The following is a 16539-nucleotide window of genomic DNA, read 5'->3' as shown; positions in this document are numbered from 1 at the left end:
TATCACCAACATAAAGATGCAGTAGAAAGAAAATGAGTATAACACAGTTCCCATCACCATCAAGCTTATCGTTATGAAGTGTGTGTGGGAGAGATGGGAGAACCATATTATATGGTAGACTATGATAAGAGTCACAGGACCGCCGCCTGTTGAGGCTTTTCATCTAAGGAGAAACATACATGCAGACAGAGTGACCTACAGTCTGTGCTACAGTGACATCTTCCACGCATCCTGAGCTCTGTGTTACTTACCCTACAGTGGAAATCCAAATGGTCCAAATATCAACCAGCTGTTTCAGTGGGTATGAAAAGTGGAACGGATAATCCAAAGCAGTCTTACTAGTAATTAACTATTGCTTCTACAATGTATTATGATTCATCAAAGCTTTTAATCATTTATATTTTGCTTACACTATTAATAAAGCTACAATATGCCCTGAGAACATAGTAAATTCTAGAGAAATGCCTATTTAAGATTCAAAAATTGCTGTGGAAAATCTGTAAATGGATGATGGTTAACTATAGTGTTTTAGTATATTATAAAAACATAAAGGCAAACATTTTATGTCACATAAATCACTCTTTCTCTTGGAATTCAGAGTATAGGCAAAAAAAAACAGACTTTTACAGAACACCTGAAACATACTAGTTTGAAAACTCAAGAAACTTTTATCACTATCACCATCAACTTCAAAGGGAGAAAGTGGTAGGTGGTTTTATGGGAAACACTGTATAAAAGTGCATCCATGGTCTCCATCAAATTTCAACAGAAGTACAGTCATCCCTCAGTATACCTGGGGCACTTGTTCCCAGACCCCACTACCCAATACCAAAATCCTTGCATACAGGTCTCAGTGGGCCCTATGGAACACGTGCATAAAGAAAAAGCTTGCCCTCTGCATATTCAGCTTTCACCTTCTGCAAATACTGTATTTTCTATCCACTTTTGGTTGAGAAAAAAATCTGAGTATAAGCGGACTCATGCGGTTCGAGCCCCTATTGGTCAAGGGTCAACTTTATTCAAAAACAATCAAAAATCATCCTTATATCAACCTCATCACCACAACCACAACCATAATGAACTTTAAATTTAATTAAATAGCTCTCTTAATCCTTACACAAGTCCTATAGAATAAGTACTATTTTATAGATGAAAAAACTGAGGCACAAAAAAAGTTAAGGAAACTGCCAAGGTAACCTCTCTACTGCTTCTCCACAGTAGTCCCCTCCTTGGTTTGATGCATAAGGCAGAGTAACAGGCAAGGATTTGCTTATAGTTTTAAAAAATTCCCTCCATCTCCTTCTGTCCCTTTCTAATTTATTCTTGTTTTTGCTATTGCTTTCCTTCTTGATATCTTCCCACTTACCCAGAACATGAAAAAAACAAGAGTTTTATCAGGGCAGCAGTGACAAAATTAAATTCACTTTAATCTAAAGAGCTTAGAATAAGACGTTATAAGCTATCATTCAACAAGACATCAGAAAATTGGCACCATTAGCTCTTGTATGTGTTCAAATCTTAATAATCCTTTTCTCATGATGAATCTGTAGAACACTAAAATTAAACTCCTTTTAAGAAATTCATCTTCTTGACCCAGGTGCAGTGGCTCACACCTGTAATCCCAGCACTTTGGAAGGCCAAGGTGGAAAGATTGCTTGAGGCTGGGAGTTTGAGATCAGCCTGGGCAACATAGCCTTTATTTAAAAAAAAAAAAAAAGCCAAGCACTCTGGTGCACGCCTGTAGTCCCAGCTGCTTGGGAGGCTGAGGCAGGAGGATCACTTGGGCCCAAGAGTTCGAAGTTACAATTAGCTGTGATCACCAGCCTTCAGCCTAGGCAACACAGCAAGACCCTGTCTAGTAAAAAAAAAAAAAAAAAAAAAAAACAAAGAAATTAATTTTCTTTACATTCCCACTGATTATTTTAAGATCCTTTATTGAAAACATAAACAAAACAAAAACTGCTAGCTCTTTTTATCTTGAGGTTAATAGTTTTCCAATCAAGTAGATGTAGAGATAAAGAAAATTTAAAGGAATCTTTCAGGTATATTTTAACATAGATAAGATGCTAAGATATTAATTTCAACACCTAGTACACAGTTGTAAGTCACAATGCTACTTATAGATAATGGCAAAAATAGTACTCTGTACTCTGAAGGATTTGTGGTAAGGGGGTAAGGAAAGTGGGAAGATAAAGCACACAAACCGTGTGCTGGTGTGGCAGAAACGGTCATGACACTACCACTTCAGTTATCCCATCTGTCTCCTGATCCCCTTTTTTTATCCTCTATTTCAGGGTTCCTCAACTTTAGCATTACAGGATGTTTGGCTGCATCCCTGGCCTCTACCCACTAGAAGCTATTTGCAACCCTCCAGCCTCTCCCTCCAATTTGTGACAACCAAAAATTTTTCTGACATAGCCAGATAAGCCACAGCTCTATTCTGCCACTTTTCCTCTCCTTTTCTCTTTGCAATCTAAGCACCTCAGGCCTCAACAGCTTTCTATAACTCATTTGCAGACTCCGGGATTCACAGAACTGCTGATTCTTCCACAGAGGAAAAAGGGAGAGATGTCAAACACACATACCCTTTCTGTCTCTGTTCTCCTCAATGAAAAAAAGGGGAAGCAAAGCAGTCAATCCTCAGAACTTAACTGGTGTGTCTGAGCACCCACAACTGGCATCACACAGCGCTGGGTGCTACAGAGTATAAAAGACATGGTTCATAACTACAATGAACTCACAACATACCATATTTCCTGATGTAATTCTAAAAACAACAAAATGAAAAAATTCATTCATCAAGTACCTACTGTGTGCCAGCCCAACCGTTCTTAATATTGCTGGATATTAACAATATTTTTAAAAGCTTCCTTACCATAACCCTTCAATAGGATGGGCCCAGGCATTTTTGTGGTGGTAGCTGTTCATATGATTTTGATGAGTAGACAAGGGAGAACCACTGCACTAGGCACTGTGCTAACACAAAGATCATAAAGACACTGGCCATACCCTCAAGGAACTCAGTCTAAAGAGTTAATAAGGTAATTGTAATAAAAGGCATTACAACAGATGCTAGACTAGACAAGCAGGTTTGTATTGTTCCTTAAAGTTAGAAGATCCTCAGTGCAGGTCCTATACTTACAATTCCTTATCCCCAACTTTATCAAGCTGTCTAAGAGATATACTATGAACATAAGCATAAATAGAAATACAGACACTCAAAAGCTTGCTGAAAGAATGAACCAGGGCCAGGCGCGGTGGCTCACGCCTGTAATCCCAGCACTTTGGGAGGGAGAGGCAGGTGGGTCACAAGGTCAGGAGTTCAAGACCAGCCTGGCCAACATGGTGAAACCCCATCTCTACTGAAAATACAAAAACTAGCTGGGCATGGTGGCGGGCACCTGTAATCCCAGCTACTCAGGAGGCTGAGGCAGGAGAATCACTAGAGCCTGGGAGATGGAGGTTGTAGTGAGCCGAGATCACGCCACTGCACTCCAGCCTGGGCGAGAGGGTGAGACTCCATCTCAAAAAAAATTATTAAATAAAGAATAAACTAAGGTAGAAGTGGGCCAGAGGCAAAAAGCTCTACCAAATGCATCAGACTTTTTTCCCCAATCCCTTGATTTTGAAGTGAAACAGCTTCAAATGCATAATCTCCTCTTACCAATTAGATTGCTTCTTCAGGGCAGAAAATGACTTACAGTTTTCTCTATCCCACCCAAAACATAGTCCAGTGCTGGATGCACACAGCAGGAATGCATGTAATACTTGCTGAATTGATTAATATCAGCTTAACGAAAAAGGAGAACTCCACAGTGAGGACACACCCCTTTTAAAGGAGCCTTTTCTAGAATACAGAACATCTCAGCCCACACAAATTGACAAAACTCTTCAACAAATATATGCTATAAATAAATGCGAATAAATGCTATAAATACAGTTTTTGTGCCAACATTTAAATGATAATCAAGTTAATTTTGTTCAGTTAACAGAAAAACACTTAAAACTAATCAAATATTCCCTCAAGCCTGAATAAACTAAATAGAAGTCCTGAGCACACAAACATAAACACATGAAAAATAAAGAGGTTGTTATTAAATATGTTGGACTGCAAAGCCAGCAATGGGCAAAAAGCAAAACAGGAAGCTGCAACAGATGAGATGGCAAGCTATACACAACCAGCTGTATAACTTCTACAGCAATATCCACTGTATCATTATTCTCTTTCATGAAAAACTACTGTCTCTGATAAAATTAAGACCGATTTTCCTGGCATTTCTCCTCCCTCTACCACTTAGCTCAAAGAGCTTGAGTGACAAGTCTCACCAATGCATATCACTTAAGGGCCCGTACTCCCAGTCACAACTCACCCAGAAAGGACTCAACGATGGGCAGGGGATGCTAGTGGGCCAAGTTGTGAGCCTGAAGGTGAGATTTAAAAGCCTTTTTTATCCAACTTTAAAATGTTTGCAGGTCACTTAAAAGAAAGGAGACGGTAAGACAGAAGACGCAGACAAATTCTGACTCTGTCTAGTGGCAAGGTAAGGATCCTACCAATAACCAGCAGACTCATTCCTTTACGGGCAGCATATGAATAGCCTTTTAAACCTGCGGTACTGTAAAATATATATTTGGGCTTCAACCTTGTTTCTGGCATACAGCTCCTAAAATCCTTGGAGACTCCAAAGTGATGTCTTTTTGTATGCTAATGATTGACTGTTGGCTGGCAGCCCCTAACTAGCTTTAGGATGGTGGCAGGATTAGAGGATTGAGACTTTCAGCCCCACCCTCCAACCTCAAGGGAGGGGGCAAGGGGCTGAAGGTTAAGCTGATCACCAGTGGCCAATGGTATAATCAATCATGCCTATAAAATGAAGCCCCATAAAAAACCAAGAGGACAAGGTTCAGAGAGCTTCTGGACAGCTGAACACGCAGAGGTTCCTGAAGCATGGCACACCCAGGTTAGGCATGGAAGCTCCATGCCCCTTCCTCCACACCTTGCCCTATGCATCTCTTCATCTGTATCCTTTTTAATATCCTTTATAATAAATCAGTAAATATAAGTTTCCCCGAACTCTGTAAGCCATTCTAGCAAATTAATTGAATCCAAAGAGCGGAGTCATAGGAGCCCCAACTTGAAGCTGGTCAGCCAGAAGTTCCAGAAGCCTGGACTTATGCTGGAGGTGGGTGGGACTGAACCCTCAATCTGTGGGATCTGAGGTATCTCCAGGTAGTGTCAAAATTGAATTGGAAGACACTCAGCCCAGCCAGTGTTTGGTGTGTAGGGAAAAACCCACACACATTCAGTCACAAAAGTATTTTATGTTGACTGTTGTAGTGTGAGAGCAGAGGGAAAAACAGTTTGAGTTTTCTACTGACAGAAAACCCATGACCTCTATTACCCTTTAAAAAAAATTTGTAAAATTAAACACTGATGCCTAACTTTTACGTTTTTTTTAAACATTATAAGGTTTTACTACAAGGGGAACTTTTCTCACTTTATTTAATACCTCATAAACTCGTCCATCTCAATAATCAAAATTATACTTCAAGACCATCATTGCATCTCACATCAATGAGTAAATGCCACTATAAAATCTAATACTGCAATTAAGGTAGGAGAGAAAGGGGCCTATTTCAATATGCTCTAGGAAGCACTGGTGTCTTCAAGATTCACCATCTACGCGAGGTGACTGAGAAACTGTGTATAACTGATAGCCCCTCACACTGTAATAAGGAAACTTCTGGACAAAAACCATGTTATGGAGGGAAGCAGGGTGCCTGCCTCTTAAAACTCTACTTTATATATATCTTGTACCTCCTTGACACTCCAGATTCTCCTAGGAGGCTGGGAAATTCGGGCTTCCTTTCCTTAAATGAGAAAAGCCCAGTCTTCCCAGACTGATACTTCCTAGTATACAAAGAATAACAAAATACAGGAAAAAGGAAGACATCATCCCCATTTCAATCAAGAGTCTGATCCAGGACATAACCAAAACATTGTGTGTTCATTAGTAGTTTGTACTTCTTTTTTCCTTTTTCTTGAGACAGTCTCGCTCTGTTGCCCAGACTGGAGTGCAGTGACACAATCATAGCTCACTGCAGCCTTGAACTGCTGGGTTTAAGTGATCCTTTTGCCCCAGCCTCCAGAGTAGCTGGGATTACAGGCGCAGAACCTTCCCGTCAGCAGTTGGCATTTCATTTGTTTGTGAAATGCTTGTTCCCATCCATTACCAATTTTTCTATTGGGGTGGTGCTTCCTATTGATATAAGTCTTTCTTGCAAAGAACAATATCTTGTTGCAAATCTCTTTATCTGTCTTTCAGGTTTTGTTTTTGAGTATGTTTGGTCACATAATAAATGCTATCAAACTATAAAAAGTTTCCTTTATTGTTTCTGCCTTTGGAGCCACATTTTGAAGGGCTCTGTGGCTGGCTATTAATAACCCTCCCCCCAATGGCATAAATCAATCTCCCCTTTCCTTCTAACACTATGACAAGAATCCACTGCAGAATCTTTCTGCATTAAGCATGTATTGGTTTAATAAAAAAGAAATGTTTTTAACCGTAATGAATGCTGCAATAAAAGCCATAGAAAACTTCAGAATATAATACTTATTTTTTTAAGTTTTAATTAACTTAAATAACCTTTAAAATCATTAAAGGGATTCTTCTGTTAGTTTAATTTCTATACTTTTCTTAGACACCTTTATCTAGAATTGTTAGGGAAATGCTCTATCTACAAATTCCCAAACTTGATATTTCACTACTTCATTACCAAGATTCTCATTGCCTACCTCTTCTCAATTCATTTAGTTCATCAGGTTTCTTATAAAACAAGTAAGTGTTGGGGCTGGGTCTTACACCCAGGCAATCTGCCTCTGGAGCCTTATCTCTGAACCCATTTGCTATCCCTAAGCCTACCAGGCCACAAAGTGATAACAAAAAGTAACAATTAACCTAGTCTCCTATACAGCAGCCTCACCACACTTCACCCCAGGTTTCCCCCCAATTGTTTAGAATTTGACTTCTCTATAGATTGCCTGGCACACTACCTACGGTGGTTCTTCTTCCCTTACCATGTGCTGATCTTCCTCCTCATCATCCCAGTGAAAGGACTTACCTCCAACTAAATACAGGAAAATCAGCAAAACTGCACAGGAGCTCTGCCACATGCTTTCCTCTCACTCAGACCCCATTCTGTTTCTTTCTCAGACAACTCTCCCTCCTTACCATGGTCAACATTTTGTCACTTGTGCTCCAGATGGCTAACTCCATCACCTCCAATTGCTCTCTGTCCACTGACTTCTTCCCCTCAACCTTCAAATATGAAGAGGTCTCATCCATCTTAAAATTCAAGTCACTTAAGGCAATATAAGACTCTATTTCTCACTTCTTAATGTATTCAGTCTTCTCTGAAATTGCATTCACGTGATGATCTGACTTCTTCTCCTTCACCCTGAACTGTACACTGTACATTTTTCCCTCCAAACCTACTTCTAGAATCTCTCTTCCAGTGGCTTCCTGGTTTTCCCACTCCTCTGACCCCATGCCTTTCTTCCAGTTTCTTCTTTGGTCTATGTCAAACAGCCTCTCAGATAGTCTACTTCAAATTAGCCTCTTCCTTCTATTAATTCCTAACTGTGGGCTCCAATGGAAGATTCAATCCACCAGTTCTTTCTCTCTTTGTGGTTCTCTCAGAATACCCAGTAGATGACTGCAGAGAGTCTAACGTAAAGCTTTCAAGTCCTCCCAAACCTTATCTCCTACCTGCCTGTAGCATACTTTGACTTAGATATCGCACCTTAAATTTAACACATCAAGTCTAATTTATCATTTGCACAATTTTTATTCCTTCTACAACCAGCTCTTCCCTATTCTTAAGTAACATCTTTATTAGTTTTCCAGCCACCAAGGTTAGAAACTTAAGGATATAGCTCCAACATCTCTTTCTCATTACTTTATAGCCACATAATCACCAAGCCTTCATTTTTTTTTTTTTTAAAATCCTTTTCTTTCCATGTCTACCTTTACCAGAGATTTATCATCTCATACATAACTCAACAGCTTTCTTATTAATCTCCTGGCACTGGGCTCTATCCCTCCAGTGCAAACTGCATGTTCAAACACTTTCAGTGACTTCCCAGTGTTTCCTTATTCTGGCACTCTGAAAGGCCCTAAAATTCTCACTGGAACTCAAGTTTCTGAGCATCTCCTCCACACCACCATACTAGGCTCCATGAGGAACACCCACTGAGGTCAGGCAGGGCTGCTCACTGCCTCTGGATCCGTGCTATTTGATATGATAACCACATATGGCTACTGAAACATAAATTAATTTTTTAAAAAATGCTGTTCCATGTGTGGCTACAGCTACTGTATTAGCACAGATGTGGAACATTTCCATCACTGCAGAAATTCTATTGGACAGTGCTGCTCTACAGATACTCAACACTCATGCTTATCTCCTAGTTTTTCATGTCATTACTCTGCCTATAATGTCCCTCTTCCTTCTGCCTATGCAAACTCACATGTCCTTCCAGGCCACAGTGGTCCTGATGTGAGCTGTCTGTACAATTTACTCCTATACTACCTTGTAATGGCTCTTATAATGTTGCTGCATTTAATTTTTCATGTTTGTGTACCCTCTAATTATCGAGCCTCAGAACTAATAAATATTCAGGGAATAAATGAAGCATATACTTATTACAATACTGCAGCAAAATGATCAAATAAGGGCCCATTTAATATCCCTCCTTCATTAAAAAGATACGTTTCTTTTCAATCTAAACAAACAAAAGATCTTGCATTTAGTTAACTGAATAATGGCTTAATTAATGCCTAATTGTAACAGTTGAGAGAGTCTCCCCCCCACCTTTTTTCTTGCAGTGTTTGAAACTAAAATAAAAAAAGCTATAAAGGTCTGGAATACTTCGACTTTGCATAAGCACACCACAAAGAAACCACAAAAAAAAAAAAAGACAGGGAGAGGATAATAAATGAATAGTTTGAGTAACTATATCCTAACAATCTCAGATTGTAGAGCAAAATATCCACAGTACAGCAGCCCTGCAATTAAGGGGAAACTACAAATAAAGCATTAAAACTTACGTATAAAAATATATTCTGAATCAACAGAGAGACCCCTCTCTCCTCCTCTTCTCAAACAGGACCTAGTGAATATTCATTTACATCCTGAACTCAAAAGCATATAGATGCATAATTAACAACTGTATGTTCTTTCTTCAGATCCAGGCTTACTGTCTCAAAAAAAAAATTTTGTTAAGAAACCAATCTATACTGCAAACCTAGGTTCTTATAAAAAAAAAAAAAAAAAGCTCCTTTTTCAAACACTAAGAACAGAGAAGAGATCTGGGAGAATCACCAGGTAAGGACTTCCTCACACCTTAGAGGATTTAATGCTTTATTTTCAAGAGAGAGTCTTCTCTAAAGTTCAGATTTTAGCTTATAACAAAAATTATAAAGATGCTGAACTGTTCAAATACTGTAGTTCCCAGTACATTACTAAAACTCTGAAATAGTCACTGGAGTGAAACTGCTTATGAAACATTTGGCTTTTCTTTTATGAAAGATAGTTTCCTTTATGCAAATGAATGTTCTAGAGAAGCCGCTCATTTCTGCAAGTCAGCCCACAATAGCCATAGACATTACTGTTTTGCATATAGGACTAGCCCTGCACCTCTAAAACTGACACCATCTTAATAACGCACAGCAAGATGAGTATTTTAATTTAGATTTTAAGCAATTACATTAATACTATTTGGCTCTGCCTTTTTCTTCTCTTTCCTTTTCTTTTTAAAGGTGGCTACAGCAGAGTGATGAAAATACTTCAGGTATTTTTGCTGCAAATCAGATGACAGATCAACAGATTAGACTGAATATTTGTACTACCAGGTAACAGCAGGAAAGGAAAATAAAGGGTCAAGAGGTTTCAGATTGGGGCAAAGAGGAGATGCCCCTATTTATTATCAAAGTATGTCCTAAAATCTTGGTACCAAAGAGTAAAACCACATATAGAAGTAGCAGAACATTTCATCAACCTCAAAGACATGCTATGACTTAAAACTGATTTTCTCCACTTTTTTATATTTAAATTATCCTTTTTCTCCTCAGACCTGTCCAACTCTCTCCCTAGGACTCCCTAGCTCCCTAGTATTCCCTAAATACCCCAAACTTTAGCTTTTGGTTAGGAATGTGATTTGTTTTTGAGAGTCAAGAGGAGATTCGTATATTTTGCTAGATGTCAGAGTTGCCTGCTTTAATTTGAACTTTGTAAAATCTTGGATCTCCCATTTTCTAATAAGGTCCCATTGATTAAATTAGATATAGGGCTTTTCTTTTCCATCTTCAGAATGAAAAAGAATCAATTTTAATATGTAGAAAATAAGCATTTCTCTCTGGTTGTCAGATTTGATTTCTACTTAGCTCAAACAATGTTAGGTATAAAAAGTCGCTAACAGGCCAAAAAATTCTTTCCTCCCTTCCCTAAATTACGCTGGATATACTCACACCAAAGCCTCAGAAGTAGAGTGAGTGTGGTAGGGGGGAAAAAAAAAACCCAAAAACAAAAGGGCACTTAATGCTAAGAGGAGTCCAGATCTTGGCTTTCCCTTTTCCAATCACTAGACAGGTAACTTTGGATGTCAGTTACCTTCTCTGGACTTCAGATTGTTCACCTTGATATGAACCAACCAGATCAGAAAATCTTTAAAGCAATTTTTAATACTAAATATCTCTATTCTCTGTAAAGGAAATTACAAATCTTAATGTTTATGAAAGCACTTGGCAGGGCAGTCCCATGGACATATTTCACCCGAAAGACCATGAGATTTGGATAGTTAAGTGTACACATTAATTCACCATGGCATATAAGCATTTTGGGATAGGAAGGTGGGAATAAGAAGATACAAGATCCATAGTTTCATCAGATTCTTCAACAGCCCTGACCTTGTAAACGTTTATAAAAATAGATATGAAATGTTTTTTTAAAAATCCTCAATGAATCTGCAATTACTATTCTTACAGTGTTTAACAGCTCAGGGAAGACAGACTAATTTTGGTAAGACAGACAAACTGAATTACTACAACTTTCCTCCTAACTTAATATCAGTTTGTGATTATGTAAGAAAATGCAAGAGGAAAGTGACAATTACGCAGAAAAGCAGAGATAAAACTAATTTGGCTTTGAAATGCATTATTTTCATGCCAGATTTATTCTTCAAATTATGTGCTGCTTACATGAGCATTATTTTTCCTTTCTTAAACACTTACAAAAGGACGACAGAAGATAGCCCAGAATAAATTTACCCACAATAGAAGGTAAATTTATTTAAACACCTACAAAAAACACAAGCCAAGTCATGTCTATACTGGCATAGTAAAGCACAGCAGAACAATGACGATTTGGGTCTTCTGAACGAAAGACCAAAAAACATAGTTAAGATGGAGTTTCTAGAGTTGGACTGCCTCGATCATATCCCAGGTAAGATTAGAAATCATAATCATTCACTGTACCGCCTGAAGCAAGATACTGAATCATTCTGGCCTCAGTTTACCTGTAAAATGTGACAACAACAGTACTTATGGAAGTTTTGAGGCTTAAATGAGATATGGGTATTACAAACAATGCCTGGCATACATACAGTAAAAATTCAGAAAAAAAGGTTAGCTACAATTATTTCTCCTCTCTAAGGCTCTAAACCAAATGAGAATCGATGACACTAATAATAAATAAGATCTACAGAAAAGTCAAACTCCTTTTATCCAGTAGCTTCAACTGTCCCTTCCAAACTGTGTTTTATTTTAAAAAGAACAGCTAGTTAGTGAGAAAATTAGTTTATATATGTCTTTCCATCTTTGACTCCACAAACTCACTAGTAGAAGTAACAAGTGAGAAGAGGTAAAGGTCCTGGGGCAGCACTGGCTGGCAGAACCTTCTGTGATGATGGAACTATTCTATATACACGCTTTCCAGTATGGCAGCCACTAACCACAAGCAGCTACTAAGCACTTGAAATGTGGCTAGTGCTGAGAAAATGAATTTTTATTTAATTTTAATTTAAACTTAAATAGCTATACGTAACCGAGTGCAGTGGCTCACACCTGTAACTCCAACACTTTGGGAGGCTGAGGCGGGAGAACAGCTTGAGCCCAGGAGTTCGAGACCAGCCTGGGCAATATGATGAAACCCTGTCTCTACAAGAAATACAAAAACAAATTAGTCAGGCAGACATGGTGGCAGTGCCTGTAGTCCCAGCAACTTGGGAGGCTGAAGTGGGAGGATTGCCTGGGCCTGGGAGGTCGAGGCTGCAGTGAGCCATGATCGTGCCACTCTACTCCAGCCTGGGTAACAGAGTGAGACCCTGTCTCAAAAAAATAGAATAAAATAAAATTTCAAAAAAGCTACATGTGACTATGGCTAGGATAGCAGAGCCCTAGATAATCCATAAGCTAAATAAGGATTGTCAGAAATTTAAGCAAAACAAGGATCTTCTTTTCCTGAACTGTTTATATGTTCAATTCAAATATCTTTGTTTCTGGTATAGGCCTGGTAAGTTTGACTAGTTAAAGAAATAACATGTCAGTTGATACATCAATACAGTGAAAATTCAGGGGTAATAAAAGGATCAGAGTTAAGTATGTGGTCCACTGATATTTTAGAAGGTCCCTAAGGCCAAGTTAAATTCAAACTCACATGAAGCATTCAGTACACATATCAGAGCTGCAAAGGTCCTTATCAGCATCCCTAAAGCATCTGTTTTTCCTCTACCAAATGAAAAGCTATTTATACAATTCAGACTGAATATCTCTGCATTTATCTTAAATTTTTCTACAGAAATTCATAGTTCTGTAAGCCTTTTCCCTCTTTCACGCACACTGGTGTCCCTGGCCATCTCAGCCTTTCCACTATAAACAAAACCCATGTACCACCCATATCTGAAGTATAACGCCAGACTCCTGCTTAGCTACTCCTGTAATATGGTTTAATTATGATGACTGAACTAATAGGCTGACATCATAGACTTTTACAGGCTGACCCCATGTCATCCTGATGTATCATTTTGCACCAGTTCAGTGCTGTAAATCAATTTAAGATCTCAAGCAGGTTGAAAAGGCTGGTAATGACGCTTTCTCTGCCGTCTCTGGAGACTCTACATTATACCCAACTTACATTATTTATAAAGCCTCAGTGATGCCTCCATTAGCCTTGTAAGACTACACAAATGAGATCTTTTATACACACACACTTGGCCTTGATTATGTAGGCTACTGCAGCTTAAACATGCTAGTCTAATTACACCCAAGTTACTTCTTTTTCCAATCTACTAGGTTATTAGATTTTATATTTAACCCAGAATTGCTAGAAATCAAAATTAAAGTGAAATTTAGTTTTTAACTAATAAATGTAATAAACGTAGTTGAGAAAATGTGACAACTTCCTCTTAATGCCTTAATGAACTTAGTAGAAATAAAATTAAATTCCAAGAAGTGTAAGAGGTCAATGTCTTTAATTGCCTAAAAATTTTAATTTCTCTAAAACACAAAGGTCATCAGCTCTTCAAGGATACAAAACCAAAGGATACCGCAAGAGGTAAAATGTATTTGGTTACATACCTACGGTTGTAGGGGTCACAACTAAATCAAGGACAAATCCCTACCCTCAGAAGAAACCCGATCCTGCCTGGATCCTCCAGAGGCTCTGGCATCACCCACCTCCAGAAAAATCATCTCTCACGACCCTAGTTACACTTTCCTAAGAACTGCAGTATTACACCAATGATACACCACCTGCACAGAAATAGCAAATAACTGCAAATGGGAAAGAGAGTGGGAGAGGGCAGAACAAACACTTTAATCAGTACAGCATATTTAGATCTGGCACCTACATCAGAATAACACTGATGCAACAATATTTATACCAATTGAAAATGCTGGGGCAGTGAACACTTCTGCTCCGATTCTTTTTTAATACAGTTCACCCACCTTCAATACAATTTAAAGTAATTACAAACAATTTGAAAAATCAACATGGGCAGGGAAGCTTTCTCATTGTGTTACTGAGGTGTGGGCAAGTTATCCGCAACAGGCAATTAGACCCAGAGATGTTCTGAAATAGAGGCATTCTGAGATTTAGCGGCTGAGAGTTTCAGCAACAGGAAGACGTAACAGAAATCATGCAACTTCTGTATCATTCCACGTACTTTGAAACTTCAGATACAATGGAAAGAAAAGAGGGGGGGAGGGCAGAGAAAAAGGACAGTTGTCTCAGCACTCACGAAAGGATGCTTTCTCAGGAGATGGTTCTGAGACCGGCCTCAATTTTCAGAAGGAACGCGCCTTTACTGGTTATCTTGCACCGTGTATTTAAAAATTGCATGCGCTTCAAAATAAACAAAAGCTCAGCTACTGTAGTTGTGAGATCTGGCAGGCATTTGTTCCTCCTTCCCTCCTAAAGCACATCAAGAAAACGTTCTCCCTTTAAAGCCTTCATACAGATTCAGCAACTAGAAAAACAAGCCCACGTCTGTCTCTCACGCCCACCACCCCCACCTTCCTACAGAAACAACCCCGATAAACAATAACAAAGACAGGGAGCAGAGTAAAGGAACAGTTGTTCAACCGCGAACTCACGAATACACATGCAGTGAGGCAATCGACTCCGGTAAAGGGAAAGGAATGAGACACCAGGAGACGCAGCGGGTGTAGGCGGAAGAGGGGGAAAAAATTACGCGCCGCCGCCAAACCTTTGAATAAATTAGAGGGATCTCGGTGCGAACTTTCCTTGACCTCGACCCCAAAGAGGCTCGCTGGGGCCGAGAAGAAAACCCGTGAGGGATGTGGAGGGGCCCGGGGCGCCGGGGTCCCCCGCCCGCGAGACCCGCTCCACCAGGCGCCTTGGAGAGCAGCGCCGGCGGTCGTCCTCCAGCTCCCGCAGGGGTCGCCCCGCCGGGGCGCGGGACACAATGGGTCCGCCGGCCGCGCGAACGGGCCTCGGCCCGGCGGCAGCAGTGGAGAGATGTGAGGAGCGCGCGGAAGGGGAGCGCGGCCGGGGAGGTCCCAGCGCGGTCAGGCCCGGGAGCCGAGGCTCGGGGGCCCGGGAACTGGGCTTCCCACAGCAGAAGACCCAACAAAGACACCAGGGGAGCCCGGCGGGCTGGGCGCGAGAAGACGCGGTGGCAGGTTCGCTCCTCCGAGCGGCCGGGAGGCGCCATCATGGGGGGTGGGGGGCTCGCGGCCCGCCCCGCGCAGAAGGAGCCCCCTTCCCGCCGCCGCCCGCGCCCCCAGCCCAGCACGACCGCGGCGGCCCCACGCGTGCAGAGGCGGCGGCGGCGGCGCTGGAAAGCCCGGGGCGCCGAGGGGAGGGCTGGGACGCGGCATGAAGGGAAAGTTGGGTTCGGGTCTGTTTCGTTTTACCGGGTTGGCGGCGCGCCCGTCCGCGCGGGCGCACGAGTGGCCGGGCGAGCGGGGTCCCGCGGCCCGGGTCCGGCCGGCCGGGCGGGCGCTGCGCCACGCTCCGCTCCCAGGATCCCTCCCCGAGCCTCAGCCCGGGTTGAGCCGCTCGGCCTCTCCTTTCTCCGCCCGCCCGCCTGCTTTCTCCTGGAGCCTGGATTGATCTGGTCGCGCTGGCGTCAGGGAGTCGCAGCCGCCCAGCCTCCACTCCTCGGCTGCCAATACCCGGCGCACTCGCCTGCCCGCCCGCCCGCTCACACGCTCACCCGCTCACCCGCGCGCCGCCGCCGCTGCCGCGCGACCAGGGATCCTCTCCAAATTCCCGGCCCGGCGGGCGTGAGCGCAGCGCGGCCAGGGCCGGAGGACGGCGCGGGGGAGCGGCCGGAGCCACCCCCTTCTACCCGCAGCCCCACGCCCCGTTTCTTCCTGGAGAAAAAACAGTGTGGCGGCGTTCAGGCTTTCCTAACCCTGCCTTTTTAGTCCCGGTGGAGTGGACTTAGTCCATTATCTGCAAGTGAATTTCGATGTTCCATATGTTTATTTTCTGAAATGTTCATTAACGCTTCCACCGCACCCACCGAATCGTTCTATAAACGTGGAGTGCATGTTGACAGTTATCTTTCGAGACGCGCCCTTTTATGTCTAGTTTTCGTTGCCCCTCACTCACTCTCCAATAATTTGCAGGCCCCAGAAGTTGTACATACCCAGAATTGGATAGCCTAGTAAAATACTGCACGTGCTTATACAAACCCTGAGTCAACAGATGCGTTCTGTGTCAACTCAGGATCCAGTGATTCGAGTAGGTAACCTTGTTGCTCCAAATAATGACATGCCACAAGGAGATACTGCTTTAGAACTCCACATTTTTGGTCCAATTTCTACAGTCTTTCAGATGATGCCAACTCCCCCGCACTTAACTCTTACCTACCCGATCTGCGTAGACATTGAAAATATCTTCTTGCAAGAGTCAACTTTTCTCTTGGCTAACTCTTGAAGCTGCATAAAATCTTGCATAATTACGATAATGTTGAGTTACGTTTAGAAAAAATGATTTTTTTTTTGAAGAATA

General features: G+C 41.5%; 1 protein-coding gene across 2 annotated transcripts in view; it reads right to left on the bottom strand.

The window, feature by feature from the left end:
* Window positions 1-15827, bottom strand: part of SMAD1 (SMAD family member 1) — a 76478-nt gene extending 60651 nt beyond the window's left edge. Inside the window, exon 1 of one of the 2 annotated variants that reach the window (XM_054485525.2) lies at window positions 15737-15827. The gene's annotated coding sequence lies outside the window, so the exon portion shown is untranslated. Of the gene's footprint in view, window positions 1-14651; window positions 14671-15736 lie in introns of those variants that run through there. The other variant, XM_054485520.2, reaches the window with a different exon arrangement.
* Window positions 15828-16539: the final 712 nt, after the last annotated feature.

This window comes from Pongo pygmaeus, chromosome 3, assembly GCF_028885625.2.
Source record: "Pongo pygmaeus isolate AG05252 chromosome 3, NHGRI_mPonPyg2-v2.0_pri, whole genome shotgun sequence".
Taxonomy (NCBI): domain Eukaryota; kingdom Metazoa; phylum Chordata; class Mammalia; order Primates; family Hominidae; genus Pongo; species Pongo pygmaeus.
Note: the sequence above shows the minus strand (reverse complement) of the source record. Positions and strands in the feature narration are given on the sequence as shown.